The following is a 23,034-nucleotide window of genomic DNA, read 5'->3' as shown; positions in this document are numbered from 1 at the left end:
GCTACTTTTCCCACTCTTAAATATATATGCTAGTGTTTTTCCTTCTTTTAAAAAAACTAAGCACAAAGTATGAAGTGGGAAGTATTCTGGCTTTTGATAAATATGACTTCTTTCTTTTTTAAAATTTAATTTTATTTAAATTCATTTAATTAATATATAGTATATTACTAATTTCAGAGGCAGAGTTCAGTGATTCATTAATTGTATATAACACCCAGTGCTCATTACATCACATACCCATCACCCATTTACCCCATCCACCTCCTCTAGCAGTCCTCAGTTTGTTTCCTATGACAAATATGACTTCTTGAATATTCAGGTTATGTCTGAATACAAAGCATCTTTCTAATAGAAGGACAATTTCCTTGTTTGTATCCAGTAGTGTTTATAAAACAAAATATATAAATTTAATAAATTAGCTGTTCTACGTCTTCCTAAAATAGAATGCCAGTACATTTGCTGTTTGACAGAGAGAGAAACAGGAAGAGGGAGAGGGAGAGGAGGAATGGAGTCAGAGAGTATAGACACATTCATCATGTTTAATGTTAGGAGTTGTGGTACATTACAGAAATGGCCACAGGTTCTTCCCATTCTTGTATATATGCCCCTTTGCAATGTCACCTTTCAGGTCCTCCAACAAAAGTTGGCATCTATTCTACCTTGAAGCTGGGTTGTCCATATAACTTTATTTGGCCAGTTGGACACTGGCAAATGTGTTTGCCCTCCTGTTACACTTCAAGGGTGTTTGCACTCTTGTTATACTTGAAGATCTTAGATCACCCATACTGCTGAAGGATGAGAGGCTATGTTGAGACCCAAGATGCCCCAGCCAATAATCCATCAGTATCTGGCCAACAGCCCAATAACTGCCAGTCATGTTACTGAGGCCATCCTTGAACATCCAGCCAGCATCTTACCTGCCATTTGATGAAAGAAGGAGAGATATATTGATGAAAGTGTTAAACAATTAGAAATATATACTATTTAGGGGTGCCTGGGTGGCTCAGATGGTTAAGCGTCTGCCTTCAGCTCAGGTCAGGATCCCAGGGTCCTGGGATCGAGCCCCACATCGGGCTCCCTGCTTGTCAGGGGGCCTGCTTCTCCCCCTGCTCATATTCTCTCTCTCTGTCTCTCTATCTCTGTGTCTCGAATGAATAAATAAAGTCTTTAAAAAATAAAAAATTTAAAAAAAATTAAAAAAAAAGAAATATATACTATTTATACCTTTTTTGCTGGTTGTTATTCCTCAGAGTCCCATAGGCAGCAGCCATGGTGCCTAGCTGGAATGGCCTGATCTTGAGCCCCACTTCCACGTGGTTCAACCAAATGGCACAGAAGATCGGAAGACACAAGGCCCAGTAAGCCAAGGCATGCCACATTGCCCTGTACCGCATGTCTGGACCCATCCAGCCTTTAGTGAGGTGCCCCATGGTGAAGTACCACACCAAACTGCGAGCTGGCAGGGGCTTTAGTTTGTAAGGGTTAAGTGTGGCTAGCACCTACAAGAAGGTGGCATGGACCGTTGGGATCTCAGTAGATCCAAGAGGTGGAACAGGTCCACAAAGTCCTCTGCAGGTAAACCTGTGACACCTCAAAGAGTACCACTCCAAGCTCATTCTCTTATTCACGAAGCCCTCAGCTCCCAAGAAGGGAGACAGCTCTGTTGAAAAACTCAAATTGGCCACCCAGCTGACAGGACCAGTTGTGCCCATACAGAATGTCTATAGGAAGGAGAAAGCTAGAGTCATCTGAGAAGAACTTCAAGGGCTCTCCAGTGTTGCCTCATGCTAGTGCCCAGCTCTTTGGCATCTGGGCAAAAAGGGCCAAGGAAGCTGCAAAACAGGATGTTGAAAAGGAAAAAATAAAGTGCCATCGGCAATTTGTGATAAAAAATACTTATATATATTGCTAAAACTATGCAATTAATAGCACAGCGTCAAAACATATAAAGCACACACTGACAAAACCAAAAAGAATAACAGGAAAATCTACAATCATGAAAAAAGATTTTTAACACACTGATAGGAAAACCAGATGTCTGGTTCTTGAGTGTCTTGCTGAATGCTGAACTGTGTGTGAGTAAGGTGAAACTCCACAGGGCAGGGTAAAGAACTACCAGGATGTTGTAAACTGAACAATTCCCATTGCTCACACAGGGTTGGGAGATGCTCAAAATCTGACTGACTCAGATAGCTTTTTGGAGAATTCCACTGAACATTTATAGAGGAAGTAATGTTAAATCTAGACGATCTCTTCTAGAAAATCGAAGAGGAGGGAACACTTCCTAAACCATTTTATGAGGCCAGCATTATCCTAATACCAAAACCAGACAAAGACCTTATAAGGAAACAAAACTACAGACCAATAACCTTCATGAACTTAGAAACATTCACAATAGACATGATGATGTATGGATCAAATTCTAAGGAATTACAAAAAAGCTACTAGAATTAATGATTGTCTTTAGCAGAGTACAGAATACAAAGTCATTGTACAAAAATTGTGTGTGTGTGTGTGTGTAAATAGGTATATAGGCATATGTAATACATACATATGTAATACATGTGCATGCACACACACCCTGCAGTAGAAAATGAAATTTTTAAAATATCATTTACAGGAGCATTAAACAATATGAAAGACTTGGAAATAAATTTAACAAAATATGTGAAAGATCTGTACACAGAAAAGACACAGCAATTAAAGAAGACCTAAATAAATACAGATACCATTTTCTTGGATTGGGAAAATCAATACTTTTAAGATGTCAGTCTTTCTCAAATAGATTTATATTTCCAATGCAATTTCAATGAAAATTCCAGCAGTCTTTACTGTGGAAATTGATAGACAGATTCTACAATTTATACGGAAACACAAAGGATCTAGAATAGCTAAATCATTTTGAAAATTAAGAACAAAGTTGAAGGACTTACAATATCTGATTTCAAGACTTTCTGTGATGAATCACTGAATTCTATTCCAGAAACCATCCGGCACTGAATGTTAACTAACTAATATTTAAATTAAAAAGAAAGAAAAAGACTTTCTGTGAAGCTACTACTGGTAATCAAGACAGAGAGGAATTCATGTAAAGATAGAATATAGATTAAGGCCAGAGCAGAGAGTTAGAAATTGGTCTGTTGCTGTTTGACAGAGGTGGCAAGGTAATTCAGTTTGGGACAGGTCAGTTTTTCCAGTATGTGGGGCTGGAAACAGAATATACAGGTGGAGAAAAAAATATATCTTGACCCTTAACTCACTCCATATACAAAATTAACTAAAAATGGACCTAAGCATAAGATCCGAAACAATAGACCTTCTAGAAGAAAACTAGGGAGAATGTCTTCATGTTTTGGGATAGCCATAGATTTCTTAGATTACAAAATACATATAAGAAGAAATTGATAAATTGTTCTTCAAAAAATTTTCAAAACTTTTTACTAACACTGTTAAGGAAAAGAAAAGGCAAACCACAGAGTGTCAGATTAATTGCTGTGCATATAACTGACAAAGGCCTTTTATTCAAAATGTATAAGAATTGTATAACTCAATAAAAGACAAACAACCCAATAAAAATTAGGCAAAATTTTAGACAGTTTTAGACATGTGAATGACCAATAAACACGTGAAAAGATGTTCAGAACCATTAGTCATTAAGGATACGCAAATTAAAATCACAACGAGCTGTCACTACACACCTACTGCAATGGCTAAAATTTAAAAGACTGGTGTGAGCAAGTCTTGGTGTGAATATGAAACTCTCATACATTGGTCTTGGGAATGTAAAATTGTATAACCACTGTGAAAAACAGTTTGATGGTTTAATATAAAGTTAGACATTCTCTTACTCTACAACCCAGCAAATCCATTTATAGGTATTTACCCAAAAGGAATGAGTGTATGTTCACATAAAGACTTGTACAGGAATGATCATAGCAGCTTTATTATAATAGCCAAAACCTGGAAATAGCCCCAAAACAAATTAAATGTGGAATATCCATGTAATGTAATACTACTGAACAATTTAAAAAACCAAACTACTGATACGTGAAACAACATGGAATCATGGTCCCTAGTTCAGAATATACACACAAATCAGTTCTATGTGGATCTTCAAAAAAAATTAATAGACTTTATATGTTAGAGTAGTTTTTTATATTTTAGAGCAGTTTCTTGCATTTTACAGAAAAACTGAATAGATAATATAGTGAATTCTCATATACTCCCTCTTCTCTGCTCACAGCTTCTCCTAGTTTTAAACAATTGGATAAGCAATATGGATACATTATTTTATTTTATTTATTTATTTACTTTTTAAAGATTTTATTTATTTATTAGAGAGAGAGAGAGCAGGAACACAAGCAGGAGGAGTGGGAGAGGGAGAAGCAGGCTTCCCGTGGAGCAGGGAGCCCGATGCGGGGCTCGATCGCAGGACCCTGGGATCATGACCTGAGCCGAAGGCAGACGCTTAACGACTGAGCCACCCAGGCGCCCCTGGATACATTATTTTAAACTGAAGTCCACAGTGTACATTAGGGTTCCTTTGATGCTGTACAGTTCTATGGGTTTTGTGCATAAAGTCGTGTATCTATCATTACAATATCATACAGACTAGTTTCACTGCCCTAAAGTACCCCTCTGCTTTACCTGTTCATCTCTTCCATCCCACTCCATGAATCTATAGCAACCACTGATTTTTAAATTTTTATTTATTTTAAAAATTCTAATATAATTAACATACAGTGTTATATTCATTTCGGGTGTACAGTATAGTGATTCAACAATTCTGCACATTACTCAGTGCACATCACAATAAGTGTACTCTTAATCCCCTTCACCTATTTCACCCATCCCCCCCTCCACCTCTCCTATGGCAACCACCAGTTTGTTCTCTATATTTGAGTCTCATGAGGGGTTTTTTGGTCTGTTTTTCTTTGTTTGTTTTGTTTCTTAATTTCCACACAATGAGTGAAATCATATGATATGTTTGTTTCTCTGACATAGTTCACTTAGCATTACACCCTCTAGATCCATCCATGTTGTTGCAAATGGCAAGATTTCACTCTATGGCTGAATAATATTCCTGTGTGTGTATGTGTGTGTGTGTGTATGTATGTGTATACACATGCCACATCTTCTTTATCCATTCATCTACCAGTAGACACTTGGGTTGCTTCCATATTTATTGTGAATAGTGCTACAATAAACATAGAATTGCATATATCTTTTTGAATCAGTGTTTTCATTTTCTTTGAATAAATACCCATTAGTGGAATTACTGGATCATATGGTAATTCTATTTGTAATTTTTTGAGGAACCTCCATACTGTTCTTCACAGTGGCTGCACCAGTTTGCATTTCCTACTAGCAGTACACGAGGGTTCCCTCTTCTCTACATCCTTACCAACACTTTTTATTTCTCGTGTTTCTGATTTTAGCCATTCTGAGAGGTATGAGGTGATATCTCATTGTGGTTTTGATTTGCATTTCCCTGATGATGAGTGATGGTGAACATCTTTTTTATGTGTCTGTTGACCATCTGTATGTCTTCTTTGGAAGAAGGTCTGTCCATATCTTCTGTCCATTTTTAAATTGGATTATTTGTATTTTTGGAATTGAATTGTGTAAGTTCTTTATGTATTTTGGATATTAACCCCTTATCAGACTTATCATTTGCAAATATCTTCTCCCATTCTGGGGGTTGTCTTTTTCTTTTGTTGATGGTTTCCTTCACTGTGCAAAAGCTTTTTATTTTGATGTAGTCTCAATAGTTTAATTTTGCTGTTGTTTCTTTTGTCAAAAGAGACATATCTAGAAAAATGTTTCTACGACTGATGTCAAAAAGATTACTGTCTATGTTTTCTTCTAGGAATTCTATGGTTTAAGGTCTCACATTTAGGTCCTTAATCCATTTTAGGTTTATTTTTGTGTATAGTGTAAGAAGGTGGTCCAGTTTCATTCTTTTGCATGTAGCTAACAGTTTTTCCAACACCATTTGTTAAAAAGACTGTGTTTTTCCCATTGTATACTCTTGCCTCCTTTGTCATAGATTAACTGACCATATAATTGTGGGTTTATTTCTGGGCTCTCTATTCTCTTCTGTTGATCTATGTGTTTATTTTTGTGCCAGTAGCATATTGTGTTTTTCTTTTAAATTTTTTCTTTGAATTCAATTTAATTCACATATACTGTATTTCAGAGGTAGAGTTAGTACTATGTTGTTTGATTACTACAGCTTTGTAGTATGTCTTGAAATCTGGGATTGTGATACTGTCAGTTTTGTTCTTTTCAAGATTTTTTTGCTATTTGGGGTCTTTTGTGGTTCTATACAAAGGATTGTTTGTTCTAGTTCTGTGAAAAGTGCTGTTGGTGTTTTGATAGGGATTGCATTAAATATATAGATTGCTTTGTGTAGTGTGGATATAACAATATTTACTGGTTTTTCCAATCCATGAGCATGGAATATCTTTCCATTTGTTTGTGTCATCTTCAATTTCTTTCATCAGTTTTTTATAGTTTTCAGAGTTCAGATCTTTCACCTCCTTGGTTAAGTTTATTTTTGGGTATTTTTTTTTTTTCTTTTTGGTGCAATTGTAAGTGGGGTTGTTTATTCATAGACTACTATATGCTTAGGATATTGTATAGAAATCTATTGGTAACCACAAATAAAAAACCTATAATAGATATGAAAAAAGTAAAGAGAAAGAAATCCAAGCATATCACTAAAGAAAGCCATCAAACCACAAGGGGAGAGCAGGAGCAGAGAGGAACAAAGAAGAACTACAAAATCAACTGTAAAACAAGTACCAAAATGTCAGTAAGTACAAACCTATCAATAATTACTTTGAATATAAGTGGACTAAACACTCCAATCAAAAGACATAGTGTGATTGGATAAAAAAGCAAGACCCAACTTACAAAAGACTCATTTTAGACCTAAAGACAACTGCAGATTGAAAGTGAGGGGATAGAGATACATCTATCATGTAAATGGAAGCGAAAAGAAAGCTGGGGTAGCAATACTTATATAGAACAAAATGGACTTTAAAACAAAGTCTGTAACAGGAGACAGAAGGACACTATATAATCATAAACAGAACAGTCCAACAAGAAGGTATAACAATTGTAAATATTTATGCACCCAACATGGGCGCACCCAAATACATAAAGCAACTATTAGCAAGCAAAAGGGAAGAAATTGATAGTGATACAATAATACAATAATAGTTGGGGACTTTAATACCCTGCTTGTGTCAGTGGATATCATCCAGACAGAGTATCAACAGGGAGACTGGTTTTGAATGACACATTGCACAAAATGGACCTAATGGATATATTCAGAACATTCTATCAAAAAACAGTAGAATATACATCTTTTCAAGTGCACATGGAACATTCTCCAGAATAGATCACAGGTTACAAAACAAGTCTCAACCAATTAAAAAAGATTGAAATCATATCATGCATCTTTTCTGACCACAGCGCTGTGAAAGTAGAAGTCAACCACAAGAAAAAATCTGGAAAGACCACAAATAGATGGAGGTTAAATTACATGCTACTGAACAGTGAATAGATCAATCAAGAAATCAAAGAGGAAATTAAAAAAATATATGCAGACAAATGAAAATGAAAATACAACAGTCCAAAATCTTCAGGATGAAATAAAAGCTATTCTATGAGGGAAGATTATAGCAATATATGCCTACCTCAAGAAGCAAGAAGAATCTTGGGGCACCTGGGTGGTTGTTAAGCGTCTGCCTTCGGCTTAAGTCATGATCCCAGGGTCCTGGGATCGAGCCCCGCATGGGGGTTCCCGGCTCAGCGGGGAGCCTGCTTCTCCCTCTCACACTCCCCCTGCTTGTGTTCCCTCTCTCACTGTCTCTCTGTCAAATAAATAAAATATTAAAAAAAAAAAAAAAAGAAGCAAGAAGAATCTCAAATGAACAACCTAACCATTACACCTAAAGGAGATAGAAAAAGAAGAACCAATGAAATCCAAAGCCAGTAGAAGGAAGGAGATAATAAAGATTCAAGCAGAAATAAACGAAGTAAGTTTCAAAAAACCTGAGTAGAACAGATGAATGAAATCAACAGCTGTTTCTTTGAATAGATCAACAAAATTGATAAAACTTTTGCCAGACTCAGAAAAAAAGGAGAGAGAGAGAACTCAGAATCAGAAATGAAAGAGGAGAAATAACCAACACCACAGATATACAAAGGATTATGAGATAATGTAATGAAAAATTATATTCCAACAAATTGGATGACCTAGAAGAAATGGATAAATTCCTAGAAACATGTATCTCCCAAAACTGAAACAGGAAGAAATAGAAAATTTGAATATACCAGTTATGAACAATGAAATTGAATCAGTAATCAAAAAACTTCCAACAAACAAAAGTCCTGGACCACATGGCTTCACAGGCAAATTCTACCAAACATTTAAAGAAGTTTTTTTTTTTTTAAGATTTTATTTATTTGACAGAGAGAGACACAGCGAGAGAGGGAACACAAGCAGGGGGAGTGGGAGAGGGAGAAGCAGGCTTCCCACGGAGTAGGGAGCCTGATGTGGGGCTCGATCCCAGGACCCTGGGATCATGACCTGAGCCAAAGGCAGATGCTTAACAACTGAGCCACCCAGGCGCCCCTTAAAGAAGTATTAATACCTATTCTTTTCAAACTATTCCAAAAAAAAGAAGAGGAAGGAAATCTTCCAAATTCATTCTGTGAGGCCAGTATCACCCTGATTAAAAAAACAAAACAAAACAAAAACATGAAGACACTACAAAAATAAAAAACTACAGGCCAATATCTCTGATGAACATAGATGCAAAAATTCTCAACAAATTAGCAATATATTAAAAAAATCATTCACCGCAATCAAGTAAGGTTTATTCCTGGGATGCAGTGGTGGTTCAGTATTTAAAAAATCAATGTGGTATAGCACATCAACAAGAGAAAAGATAAGAACTATATATCATTTCAGTAGACACAGAAGAAGCATTTGACAAAGTACAACATCCATTTATGATAAAAACCCTCAACAAAGTAGGTTTAAGGGGAATATACCTCAACATAATAAATGCCATATATGAAAATCCCACAGCTAACATCATACTCAGTGAAAAATGGAATTTTTCTTCTACGATCAGGAACAAGACAAGGATGTCCACTGTTACCACTTTATCATAGTACTGGAAGTCCTAGCCACAGTAGTCAGACAGGAAAAAGATAGAAGGCATCCAAATTGGGAAGGAAGAAATAAAACTATCACTGATCCTCTTATTGCCTCTATAGTTTTACCTTTTCCAGGATGCTCTATAGTTGGAATGATAGAGTATGTAACCTTTTAAAAAAGGACTGGCTTTTTTACTTAGCCCGTATGCACTTAAGTTTCTTTCATGTCTTTTTATAGCTTGATCCACTCTTTTCTTTTTAGTGTTGAATAACCTTCCATTGTCTGGATGTACCATAGTTGGTTTATCCATGTACCCGTTGAGGGACATCTTGGTTGCTTCCAGTTTGGGGCAATTATGAATAAAACTACTGTAAATGTTTTTGTGAACATAAGTTTTTAACTCCTTAGAGTAAATACCCAGGAGCCCATTAGTATTTGTTTGGTAAATCTATCTTTAGCTTTGTAAAAACCTGCCAAAATCTTCCAAAGTGGCTGTACCATTTTGCATTCCTACCAGCAATGAATGAGAGCTCCTGTTCTTACATCCTTACCAGCATTTGGTGTTGTCAGTGTTTTGGATTTTGGCCATTATAATTGGTGAATGATGATAAATTACTGTTGTTTTAATTTGTAATTTCTTGATGACATATGACATTGAGTATCTTTTCATATGCTTACTTGCCATCTGTATATCTTTTTTAATGAAGTGTCCACGTTTCTTGTCCATTCTTTAACTGGGTTGTTTGTTCTCTTATTGTTGAATTTTAAGAGTTCTTAGTATATTTTGGATACAAATCCTTTATCAGATATGTGTTTTGTAAAGATATGCTTTGAGTTTGTGGCTTATCTTTTCATTCTCTTAACTGTGTCACAGAGCAGAAGATTCACAGAGCAGAAAATTCTAATTCTAATGAAGTCCAACTTATCGGTTTTTTCTTTCATGAATTATTCTTTTGGAATTGTATCTGAAAACTCATTGTCAAGCCCAAGGCCACCTAGATTTTCTCCTATGTTATCTTCTAGAAGTTTTATAGTTTTCCATTTTACAATAAGGTTTGTGATTCACTTTCAGTTAACTTTTGTGAAAGGTATAGGGTCTGTATGAAAGGTAAAGAGTATGTATCTAGATCATTCATTCATTCATTCATTCATTTATGCTTCTGGATGTCCAGTTGTTCCAGAACCATTTGTTGAAAAGACTCTCCTTTCTCCGTTGGGTTGCTTTTGCTCCTATAATTTTCCTTTCTTGTAATGTCTTTATCTGGTTTTGGTATTAGGGTACTGCTGACCTAGTAGAATGAGTTAGAAAGTATTCCCTCTGGTTCCATTTTCCGGAAGAGACAATAAAGAATTGCTATCATTTCTTCCTTAAATGTTTGGAAGAATTCCAATGAAACCATCTGGGCCAGATGTTTTCTGTTTTGGAAGGCTATTAATTGTTGATTCAATTTCTTTAATAGATAAAGGCCTATTCAGACGATCTATTCTTATATGAGTTTTGGTAGATTATACGTTTCAAGGAATTAGTCCGTTTTATCCAAGTAATCAAATTTGTGGTCATAGAATTGTTCATAAGTTACTTATTTTCCTTTCAATAGCCATGAGGGCAGTAGTGATATCTCCTCTTTCATTTTTGATATTAGTAACTGGTGTTTTTTTCTCTTTTTCTTTTGGTTAGCCTGGTTGAAGGTTTATCAATTTTGTTGATCTTTTCAAAGAAGCTACTTTGGGTTTTTTTGATGTTTTCTATTATATCTGTACTTTCAATTTCATTGATTGCTCTGATTTTTAGTAGTTCTTTTCTCCTGCTTGTTTTAGGGTTATATGGCTCTCTTTCTCTAGTTTTCTAAGGTAGAAGCTTAGATAACTGATTTTAGAACTTTCTTCTCTAATGCATTCAATGCTATAAATTTCCTTTTAAGCACTGCTCTCACTGAATTCTACATGTTTTTATAAATTTATTTTCATTTAGTTAAAAATATATTTTTTAAAGATTTTATTTATTTATTTGACAGAGAGAGAGACAGAGAGGGAACACAGGCAGGGGAGAGTGGGAGAGGGAGGAAGCTGACTCCCCACTGAGCAGGGAGCCCAATGCGGGCCTCGATCCCAGGATTCTGGGATCATGATGTGAGCTGAAGGCAGACGCTTAACGACTGAGCCATCCAGGTGCCCCTAAAAATATTTTTTAAAAGATTTTATTTATTTATTTGAGAGAGAGAGAGAACAGGGGAGGGACAAAGGGAGAAGGAGACTCCCCAGTGAGCAAACTCCCCACTGAGCAGGGGGCTCCATCCCAGGATCCTGGGATCATGACCTGAGCTGAAGGCAGATGCTTAACTGACTGAGCCACCAGATACCCGTAGTTAAAAATATTTTTTAAATTTTCTTGAAACTTTTTCTTTGACCCATATGTTATTTAGAAGTATGTTGCCTAATCTCCAAATACATCGTTTTTTTTAAAATTTTTTATTGTTTTGTTAATCACCATACATTACATCATTAGTTTTTGATGTAGTGTTCCATGATTCATTGTTTGTGTATAACACCCAGTGCTCCATGCAGAACATGCCCTCTTTAATACCCATCCCCAGGCTAACCCATCCCCCCACCCCCCTCCCCTCTAGAACCCTCAGTTTGTTTTTCAGAGTCCATCGTCTCTCATGGTTCGTCTCCCCCTCCGCAAGTACATGTTTTTTTTCAGGTACCTTTTTATTATTAATTTCTTTTAATGCAATTGTGGGATGAGAACATACTCTGTATAATTTCTGTTCTTTTAAATGTGTACAGCTGTGATTTATAGCCCAGAATGTGGTCTGTCTTGATGAATATTATATGTGAGCTTGAGAAGAATGTTATTGTGCTGTTAGATGAAAGATTTATAGTGTTTTTGGTTTCTAGAATTTCCTTTTGATTTTTTTCTTGGAGTTTCTATCTTTGCTTACATTATCTGTAAGTTCTTTCATGTTGTTCACTTTTCCTGTTAGAGCTCTTAACATACTGATTATAGTTATTTTAAATCCTGACCTGGTAATTCTAAAATCATGTAAATCTGAGTCTGTTGCAAAGCTTGCTTTGTCTGTTTGAACTATGTTTGTTTGGTTTTTGCCCATTAATATGCCTTTTAATTTTTTGTTGAAAGCCAGGCAAAGCATTGGGTAAGAGGAACTGTGATAAATAGGTCTTTAGTATTTTGTTTATCAGGCTAGAAGTTAGACTGTTTTTGTTTGCTGTGGCTTCAAGTGTCAGTTCTTCTGTACCTTTGTTTTTGTTCCCTCTCTATATTTGGGTTTTCCTAGGAACTTTTTAAATAGTCTGTGTCTTGCAGCTATCTTAGTTGTAATCCTTTATTATCCTGGAGCTCTGTTGATATGGTGGTAAGATATTGGGAAGGGAAAGTGTTATAATTATTTATACACACACACACATACGTGTGTGTGTATTTTATAGCAAGAGTCCCTGGGCTATGACGTTCAGAAGAGTTTCTTGGGCTCCCCACCACCACCACCACCATGTGAGACTGAAAGACTAGCAGAGGCTGGCATTGGTTCATTGTCTTTGCTCTCGTCAAATAAAGCTTTTGCAAAGTAGTTTCCCTTGGGAGCTGGTCTTTGTTACGGAAAACAGAAAGAAAAGTAGAATGCTCTAGGCATATTTCAAAATGGATAATTTCCCCCTGTGTATATTTCAAAATGATTACTTTTCCTCCTTCCAGTGCTGGAAGCAAGAGAGGATTTTTCTCAAATGCTCACCATGACACCCTGATGGGTCTCTTGAAGGTAAAACTCATGAAAGTATGGAGATCTCCCTAAGGCTTAGCCCTCTGATGTTTTTAACTTTCAAGCCAGTTCACACTGAGTGTCCAGCAATTTGTCGATTACAATTTAAGCGTTCCTGTGGGTGCTGGCTCCAGACAGTAGCTTCTGTTCCTGATAAGTGATGAGTCTCTGTATTTGCCTGTCTCCAGTTTTTGAGGAAGTGGTTTGCTCTGTGATCAAAATTTTCTTATGGATCTAAGAAGAGTTGATTTTTAGTTTGTTCAGATTTCTTGTTGTGAGGACAGGAGTGATGACTTCCAAGCTCTTTACATGTTGGAGTGAAAATGAAAAGCTTTCTATATGGAATTTAGATCTAAATATGAAAAGTAAACTAATAGAGCTTCTGTAGTAATCACATAAAATTATATCTTCATGACTTGAGGTAGACAGGTATTCTTAAACAGGTCAAAAAAAGCACTAGTTATAAAGATGGATAAATTGGACTTCATTAAAATTTAAAACTTCTAAAAAAAAGAATAAAATTTAAAACTTCTGTTCATTAATGGACATCATTGAGATGGTGAAAATATAACTACAGAGTAGGAAAAGATATTTACAGTACAAATAAGGATTAAAATCTAGTATAAAGAACTCCTACACCAAAGACTTATATTCAGAGTATGAGAACTTCTACAAATCAAAAATAAAAAGACAGCCCAATTTTTAAAATGGACTGAAGTCTTGACCAGGTACTTCCCAAAAAGGGCATCCAAAAAAAAAAAAAAAAAGGAAAGGAAAGGAACGAGAAAGAAAGAGAGAAAGGAAGGAAGGAAGAAAGAAGAAAAGAAAAGGAAATATTATTAAATACTACTCACAATAAAGATTGCCATGGAAGCGGTGTGTGGGATGGGTTGGGAAGAGGTAAGAATGAAGGATCAGGAGTTACTAGCAATAGCCATGTGAGAGGTGAGGAGGGCCTGAACTGAGGTAGTTTGGTTAGAGAAGCTGGCACAGTAAGCTGAAATCAGGAGTGCAGAGGAGTAGCAGGTTTGACCGTGGGCGGCGGAGGGCTCAGTTTGAAACACGTCAGTGGGGCACCTGGGTGGTTCAGTCATTTAAGCATCGGACTCTTTATTTCAGCTCAGGTCATTATCTCAAGGCTGTGCCATCAAGCCCTGTATCGGGCTCTGCACTGGGCATGGAGCCTGCTTAAAATTCTCTCTCCCTCTCTAACAAAAACAATAACAGCAACAACAAAAAGACTTCATTGAAACGTGTTGGGATTCAGTGCCCTTTGGGATACCCAGGTAGAGATGTTTCATAAACAGTTCAGATGTCTAATTTCAACACTTATGGTTGTCATTTGATAGTTTCCACAATCTGCCTCAGTAAAGTGAGTCAGCAAATGAAATCATTTTACGTGTAACACCCTCCTTTACACAAGAGTTCCTTATATCATTTATGTAAGTGAGAAACAAGTGTCTTAATGAGTATCATGCTGTCCACTGATGCTTTATCCCACTTAAGGTGAATTTTTATGGCACAAATTTCCCCCTCAGAAAAAAGGCACAAATTCTTGCAAGAACTATAAAACTATAGAGATGAAGATTAAATGACCAAGGGCTATAATTCATTATTATCAAAGATTTTGGAGTTTAAAAATTATACTGTTGGAGTTCCAAGGTAATTATATGACTAAGAAATATTTTTCTTCCTTTTCCATCTATACACCCAGTGTGAAAAGATATTGAGATAGAAGAAAGAAGTCTTAATAACAATTTGAGATTACACAATAAAAACTTTCCTTATCAAGAAAACCTAATCAGATGATATACAAGCTACTTTAGGTATAAAGTAGTTGGTTGCTACTCCAACTCCCCAGGAGTTCATGAGTGGCTCTTATACATTATTTTTTATATACATTTATATATATATGTCATTAGTCTTTAAATTATAATCATTTGCAGCATAAGAGACAATCTGAATAGAGCATCGCCCTTAGATGACACAAGAATAGAGACTATATTAATAGTGGAAGAAGTCCAAATTTCACCCCATCTGCACAGTTGAGTCTGCCAGATCTTGTTAGATTTGCTTGATTGAGAATGTCTTTCTCTCTTTCTCTGTGCCCTACGCAACTTCACAAAGTAATCCTTAGACTTGGAGCCCAGGGTGATGGCAGTATCATTTAGGGCTTGGTTATTAAGTTGTATGACCAATATGTCAATGAAAGGAATTTATATTCGTAGACAATTCATAACAAATCACTTGTACTTCTTTTCTTAGGATGTTATCACTGTCCCTGCTTTGGGCAAAAAAAATCTAATAAGGAAGTTACATGATTTCTAAAACCATGTTGTCGTCAATCAGTAATGGAGTTTGGACCAATACTGGGAACATCTAGATACTGATTCAAGACCATGTCAGTTCTCCAACAGAAATGTTTTTAACTTACCAGAATTTCAGTAAAATATGAATGATGGCAATTTTTTTCTTTTTGAAGAGAAATTTAACAATCTTTACATAGATAGCTGCTTGAGAATTAAAAAATGAAACAAGGTTGAAACCTAATGCAAGAGTGCTTATCTTAGGTTTTGTGGTATAAATTGAATGAAATATAAAATAAAAGCATAAGTTGGGAGGAGTTAAAAGGGGACACTAAAGAATATGTCACTTGCCCCCATATCTTTCTTGTTTTTCTGATCAGGTTACAATTTTCCGCTTTTTTTTTAAACTTTTTCCCTATGAAATCCAGCCTCAACATTGGAAAGTGGTAAAAGCAATTTTGACACCCAGTGGAGAAAGAAAGGAAGGAAGAACAAAGAAAAAAAGATGTTAAGAAAGGAAGTAGGGTGCCTGGGTGGCTGAGTCAGTTAAACGTTCGGCTCAGGTTATGGTCCCAGAGTCCTGGGATCGCGTCCTGCATCGGGCTCCCTGCTCAGCGGGGAGCCTGCTTCTCCCTTTCCCTCTGCCTGCCGCTCCCCCTGCTTGTGTGTGCTCTCTCTCTCTCCGTCAAATAAATAAATAAAATCTTAAAAAAAAAAAAAAAAGGAAGAAGGACAGAAAGAAGGAAGGGAGGGAGGGAGGGCAGCAGGAAGAAAGGATAGAAGGAAGGAAAATCTAGATACAGAATATAACAGGAATGGACTAACTTCCAAAGGTTAAGGCCACATAGGCTGAAAACATTTGGGCTCTGATTTTAGAGGAACTCTACCCATACCTAGAGGGACTTTTGACTAAAAACTGTGAAATTTAACATTCTGTTATGAACGTTTAATGATACAAGGGAGTTTTATTAATGTATTCAAGGTCAAGAAATGTTTCTTTTAAAAATACAAGGATGTGAATCCTCCTTTGTCAAACTCATTAACAGAAAATGGTATCGTTATTATTTGTCAGTGGATTCCAATCAATTATTATCTAATGCAAAAATAATCCCGGAGCTAAGATTAAGTATTGTTTAAATCATGGAACCAAGCCCTATAGTCAGACATGACCTCAATAATGCAAATGTATTTGTGAATAGCTGGGAAGACAAATTCATTTATAACAACAGACAGTGTCAGGAGAAGATTAAAATATATATGCACCACATAGATGAAATAATTGTAATCAGGACAGTGGAATTACCACAATTGGAGAATTTCACTGAATAGCTGAATTTCATGTATAACACAATCAAATTTTCTGCCTCATTCAGTCTCACCAGTGTTCATTTCCTGGATGTTCTGATTAATTTAAACTGTGGTTAATTGAACACTGAAATATTCGGAAAACTATAGACAGGAAAATTTTTCTGTGGATAATTTCCACCTGTACTTGTAAGACTTAGAGGCCATATAGATAGAATGAGATAGGCAAGATGAATTACATTTTTACTAAATGTCCGTCTGAAAGTAAGAGATTTTATTTGTGGGATGTAAAGGAAGGAGCTATAAAAATACTAAGGTTAAAGCATTTGTTTGTAAAGAGGAATATAAATAGTTATGAATGAATTTCAGTGTTCATTGGTAGAAAAGATTTTAGACAATTTATAAGTTGCAGTCTTGAACTAGGCTTGCATTCATGTGTTATTTTCTTATAAAGGGAATTTGCCATTCAAGTGCACTTTGAAAGCTAGTCATTCTTTTCATCGTGCTTAATGGGCTAAAATTAGAAGTATTTTTTAAAACAGCTATCCATACTTAGGTACTTGTAGATTTATTGATTCTCAGTTTTCAGATCTAGACAGATAATTAAAAAACACTGGTTACCTCAATCTATACATTTCTCCACTGTACCCTATGTCCCCACGCCTTTAACTAAATTGCTCAGTAGTCCTGCATTGCTGCCAGTAGTCATCAGGCAGTATTTTCATAATATAAATAACTGGAAGGATGATATTTTCATAGTTTTGGTAATTTACTGCTGTTGAAGTTAATGTCATAGGACACGTTATTTCTTCAGGTAACATCATATCTTTCTTTGACCAGAATGTGGAAGCCAGTCCCAGTTATCTCACTCCATTACTAGAACAATGTATTGGTAGTCATAGATTCACAATGCTTAAAGGTTTATTAAAGCTCTCTTAAAGATGAATTCACCCAGTCCTGAATCTACATAATGTCGACCAACCATTTGCCACTATTGTCATTTCAGTGGTAATGTTATTAATGTAAACATTTATCAGTAACATCAGTCTGTGTTATAACATGCCCATATGTGTTATCTTTTAATCCTTGTGACCATGAGCCATTGGCATGCTATCCTGATTGGATTCAATAATCAATAGACATTCTAGAACATCTGAATTGTTGAGAAGGGGTTCGTGAGGACAGTCTGAGGTCTGCCAGTAGTTATTAACAAGAGAGAGAAGCAGAAGATAAGAGATGGGATGTTAAATGGTGATAACCCTTGATGTTTACATTTGAAGTAATTCTGTAAAAGGCATGAAAATATCAAATGTTACTCCTGTAAGTAACCTTGGTCTGTCCAGGCTGATACTCTTATTTTACAGGTAAGGAGCCACAGTGGTTCATTGACTACTCCAAGATCACACAGCTAGTGAGGGAATATTCTCTGGGATCCCAAGTGAAAAGCAGCATAGCTGGAAGTGGAGGGAGTGAGAAGTAGATGGAACAGTTCATAAGACTATGTTAAGACTATGATGAAAGGACATTGGAGGAAACAGTGAAAGAGCAAGAATGTGATGCTTACAGAAGGTATTCAGAGGGTGGTGTCTTTTTTGTGTACATGCCCCCACCACACCATGCACAGTGTTCTGCCCCAGTGTTAGAACCTGCCTACATGTTTGTCTGAAGTCCTGTGGTCTTTCTGTCTCTCTTACTCTCTAGTGACTCAACTGGCTGTGTATGTGTGTGTGTGTGTGTGTGTGATTATTTACATTTTGACCGTTACCTCATTTATTTACCCCCAGCATAATGACAACAGATTGAGAGTTAACAAAAGAGAAAGAAAGAGAGGGAGGGAGGGAGGGAGGAAGGAAGGAAGGAAGGAAGGAAGGAAGGAAGGAAGGAAGGAAGGAATCGTGCAATGTATGACAACTTGGATGAACCTTGAGGACGTTATGCTAAGTGAAATAAGCCAGTCACAGAAGACAAATATTCTTTGATTTGATTGGATCATGTAAGCACGATTCTACTTATGTAAGGCATCTAAAATAGTCAAGCTCATAGAAGTAGGAAATTGAATGGTGGTTTTCAGGAACTAGGGGGAGGGGAAAATGGGAAACTGCTAATCAACAGCTATTAAGTTTTAGTCATGCAAGATGAATAAATTCTACAGTTGTGTGCTTATAATTTACAGGCTGTATTATACACTTAAAAATCTGTTTAAGAGGGGGGCGCCTGGGTGGCTCAGTTGTTAAGCGTCTGCCTTCGTCTTGGGTCATGATCCCGGGGTCCTGGGATCAAGCCCTGCATCGAGCTCCCTGTTCCATGGGAGGCCTGCTTCTCCCTCTCCCACTCCCCCTGCTGGTGTTTCCTCTCTCACTGTGTCTCTGTCAAATAAATGAATAAAAGCTTTTAAAAGGGGCACCTGGGTGGCTCAGTCTTTAGGCGTCTGCCTTTGGCTCGGGTCATGATCCCGGGGTCCTGGGATCGAGCCCTGCATCGAGCTCCCTGTTCCATGGGAGGCCTGCTTCTCCCTCTCCCACTCCCCCTGCTTGTGTTCCCTGTCTCGCTTGTGTCTCTCTCTGCCAAATAAATAAAATCTTAAAAAAAAAAAATCTTTAAAAAAAATCTGTTTAAGAGGATAAGGTCTTATGTTAAGTGTTCCTATCACAATAAAATTATAAATAACTTGCTTCTAATCTCAAAAAGCATTTAAATTTAAGAATGAGTAAAAAAGAAAGATAGTTACCACAATTATTTAAAGAAAACTTGAAATATTGTAGGTATTTTACTGATTACCTGTCCCTTAACTATAATGAAACAATTAGACAAGTGTGCCTTGATCTATTTATTTTTCCTTTTTGGTTTTTGTAGAAATTGATGGAATCTTTGAACATCTGCTACAGGAAGATAATGAAACTAGTGATTTGGGACAGTAGAAGAACCCACGGGAGGAAGTTTCACATTTGGTGAGGCAAATATAATTTTTACAGGGCTTACTGCTTTTGAAAGCTCTTGAAAATTTGCTCAGTGGTTTTGTGACTCCTGGAGCATATCAAACATTGAAAAGCTATCAGTGAACAGGATGAGAAATTCTCTTCCAAATGCAGTTAGAGGCACTGGAAAAACTAGCAATTCTAAACCTACTGCAAAATCAAAATTGCTCAAAAGAACTACCATCCCAAGATGTTTGTTTCTCCTGTCAGTCAACCAAGATGAATGGTAAATTCAAAAAGTCTTACTATTGTTGTTTTGTCCATCCATCTGTTCCTCTATCTGTTGTTCATTTATCCATCCAGTGTCTATTGTGTGCATGATGGAATGCTAGGTGGTATACTAGAGTATTCTAGATACTATAGAGCATCAGCATGCTCACAAATTTCCTTTGACTTTAGACTAAGTTCTTCATGCCTTTTCAATAAAATATGCCACAGAGAATGTAATAACTAAACATAATCCTTCCAAAGCAGAGCAGAATATGTATGAATTATTAAGTCTTGGCTGTGTCTGAAGTTTTAGGGCTAAATGTTATAAATCATTTTGTTTTAATGCAAATAATGCATTAATCTATTTAATTTGTTAAAAATTCAAATATTCCTGACAAAGCAAAAGTGCTGTTTCCCAGCCCAGGTGTTGGTGTGTATCCTTGCAGATGGAAATATACACATTTCCATAGTTTTTATGTCAGACTGTTGTATGTATTTTTCTGCATCCCTCTTTTTGCACTTAATACATCTAGGAGATCATTCCTTCATCATTGCAGTCTCTGTGGTTATTAGAGAATGTACTTTTATCATTGGTTTAGTCCTATTCATGTATCAGGCAGAAAGAGAAACTATGATATTCATCTTGACTAATAGTGAATGTTGTAAGGCAACTGTAGAGGGATTGACAATTTTCTGGTGGTTTTCATTCTCAATTTCTGTCCTTCTACTGAAGAGTTGAAAAGTAAACATAGACAAAAATGTAAACATTGTTGCCTGCATAAGAAGGTTAAAATTGCAGTTCTCCTGATAGAGTTGTCATTGGGGAAGACGTCCTCTGAACTTTATAGTGACTGACAAATTGGCTTAGGACAGGCAATACATATCTTCTGGCTATAAATTCTAAGGTGATTGATAAGGGATATATCGTATTCTCTCTCTCTCTCTCTCTCTCTCTCTGGGATAATGAGTTTCATGGTTGATTAGCTTTGTGGCTGAGAAGTTAAACTCTTACATGTTAGAACAAATGCCTCAGTAAAACCATTTGAAATCCGGCAATGCTGAATGCAAAGTTATTTTAATAGTTTTCTCCTCTTTGCAGGATGATTAATCCTATTACGATTTCACCAATATATTTTATATTGAAAGCTTAATCATTTTCTAATAAATTACAAAGAATGGAAGAAGCTGGCTGGTCTATTTCCTTCTGTTGTGCTAGTTCTCTTGCCTCCTTTGCACTCTGGTGAAAGATGTTGATGTATAATTTCCGTAGATGCCATGATCAATTATGTCATTATAAATGGTTTATTCTAGCTGGGCATCCAGAACCACAGGAAAAAGAATACAATTTCATTCACAAAGAAGACTGAACCAACTTTGACTTCTGCATCAAGTGCTTGGAGTTGGTTAACTCTGCCAGTTGTGTTTAGTCCTGGGTAGAATGCGGTCTCATTCTGCAACTGTACTACCAAATCCTAGCTTCTCAATGTTAGCCAGACCTGCCTTCTATCCCCAGGGGCCTGAGTCTCCTCCCAAAGCCCAGGGGAGTGTAAACAAATCCCTGTGTCTCAGGGTTACATGAAAAGCCAAGTCATCATCCAACACAATAAAATAAGCTGGTGAAGGAAAGAACCAATCAAACCTCTTTGATTCTAAGACTTAGGGAAAGCTCTTAGAAAACCTCATAGCCTGCCCATCAGAGCAGAAAAAAGGCTCCAATTAAATGGGAAGAGTACTCATTTTAAGTACTCTAAAATGTTAAGATTTTTAAAATACAGTGCTTAACATTCTGTAGAGCTACAACAAAGAATATGCTAACCTTAGTATTTACATGCCAAGCCTGCCAAGCCATTTCATAATGTACCTTTAAAAATTTTCAAGCTTTCTTACAAAAGACATTGCCTCCCTCCCCTGCTGATGTCCGGCATGTTCCCAGGCATGTGAATTGTATAATTTTGAAGTTCCAATAAGGCTGGTAGCTTGAAGGTAAAGCTGCCAATACTACACAATGCTCGGAACTGTTACTGCTGAATGGCTTATTTTCTATCATGATATTTTCTCTGTATGACTTAGCCTGAATAGACCACTTTTTTGTCAGGCTGGTTTCATGTACATTGTCTATGTTCTGGAAAGTGGAATTAACGGCCTGTTGGTTCCATTTCTATTATCCCTACCTATACAAAAGGATGTCCCTCTTTAATAAACCATCATGTTCTTACATTCCTTCCATTATAACCTATTACTGGTAGTTTAATTAAGCTGTTGATTCTGGTATTTAATAAATTAATTTCTATTTTTTACATGGCTGTAGAAATTCTTTGTTATTACCCTAATTATATGTTGGAATTAGAATCTTTCCAAAACTTTATAGATAACATAACCAGAGCACTGTCCACTAGAGTGAAATAATATTAGCAGAAACTCAAAGATTAAAAAAAAAGATAGAAGGTTTTAAGAATAGCTTAGGACTGTAGTAAAAAAATACAAGTACCATAATTAGAAAGATAAAACTTTAGAGCTAAAACAGGGACCTTATGAGACTAACTAGTTGACCCCTCATTTTATACATTAAGAAACATGAGGTGCAGAGAAATGAGAAGTCTGTCCCAAATCACGTAACTGAATCAGTAGGAGAGGGGGGGACCAAATGTGTCATTTGATTCAGTCAGAGATCTTCCAGTTTTACATGTGGAATCTGGAATGCACCATTTTAAAACTCATCTGTGAGGCAAACATAGCACATTTTAAAATATTTTTCTAAATTTTTGAGTCTATGGGTAATGTGTCCTAAATATATAATTGTAATATAAGATTAAAATAGCACTCAAAGATCTATTTATGTCAATTGCATAAATGATACACTTTAAAAAACATTTATGAATATGTATTACCATTATTAATGATGTCTTAGATCTCTAATGAGTATTTGTGTGTGTGTGTGTGTGTGTGTGTGTGTGTGTGTGTGGTTGTAAGTACACAAATTCCTTTGTGAGAAAGAGGAGCAAATGGATTCAGGTACAATCAGAATCTCTGAAACTCTTTTGTCTATTTCTGGCATCCGCTTTGACCAGAATAGCTTTTTGAAGTTTAGAAGTGTTTGCTGTCTTTTTCTAGTTGGTGATTATATATTCAATGACAATTTAAAGCGAAGTAGGAATGTGGGGCAGGTTAACTTATTTGTCCTATCATCTTTCCACCTATCTGGTTGGGTTTGGGAGAGCAATAAATAGCACCTCTTTGCCCTTGCAGGTTCTGAACAAAATAAATAGAAGAGCCAGCTGAGA

At 36.3% G+C, this 23,034-nt stretch overlaps 1 pseudogene; it reads left to right on the top strand.

Annotated features, from left to right (window-relative positions):
• Nucleotides 1-1,269: 1,269 nt before the first annotated feature.
• LOC110590537 overlaps nucleotides 1,270-23,034 on the top strand; it is an 82,581-nt pseudogene continuing 60,816 nt past the window's right edge.

This window comes from Neomonachus schauinslandi, chromosome 9 (genome assembly GCF_002201575.2).
Source record: "Neomonachus schauinslandi chromosome 9, ASM220157v2, whole genome shotgun sequence".
NCBI lineage: Eukaryota > Metazoa > Chordata > Mammalia > Carnivora > Phocidae > Neomonachus > Neomonachus schauinslandi.
Note: the sequence above shows the minus strand (reverse complement) of the source record. Positions and strands in the feature narration are given on the sequence as shown.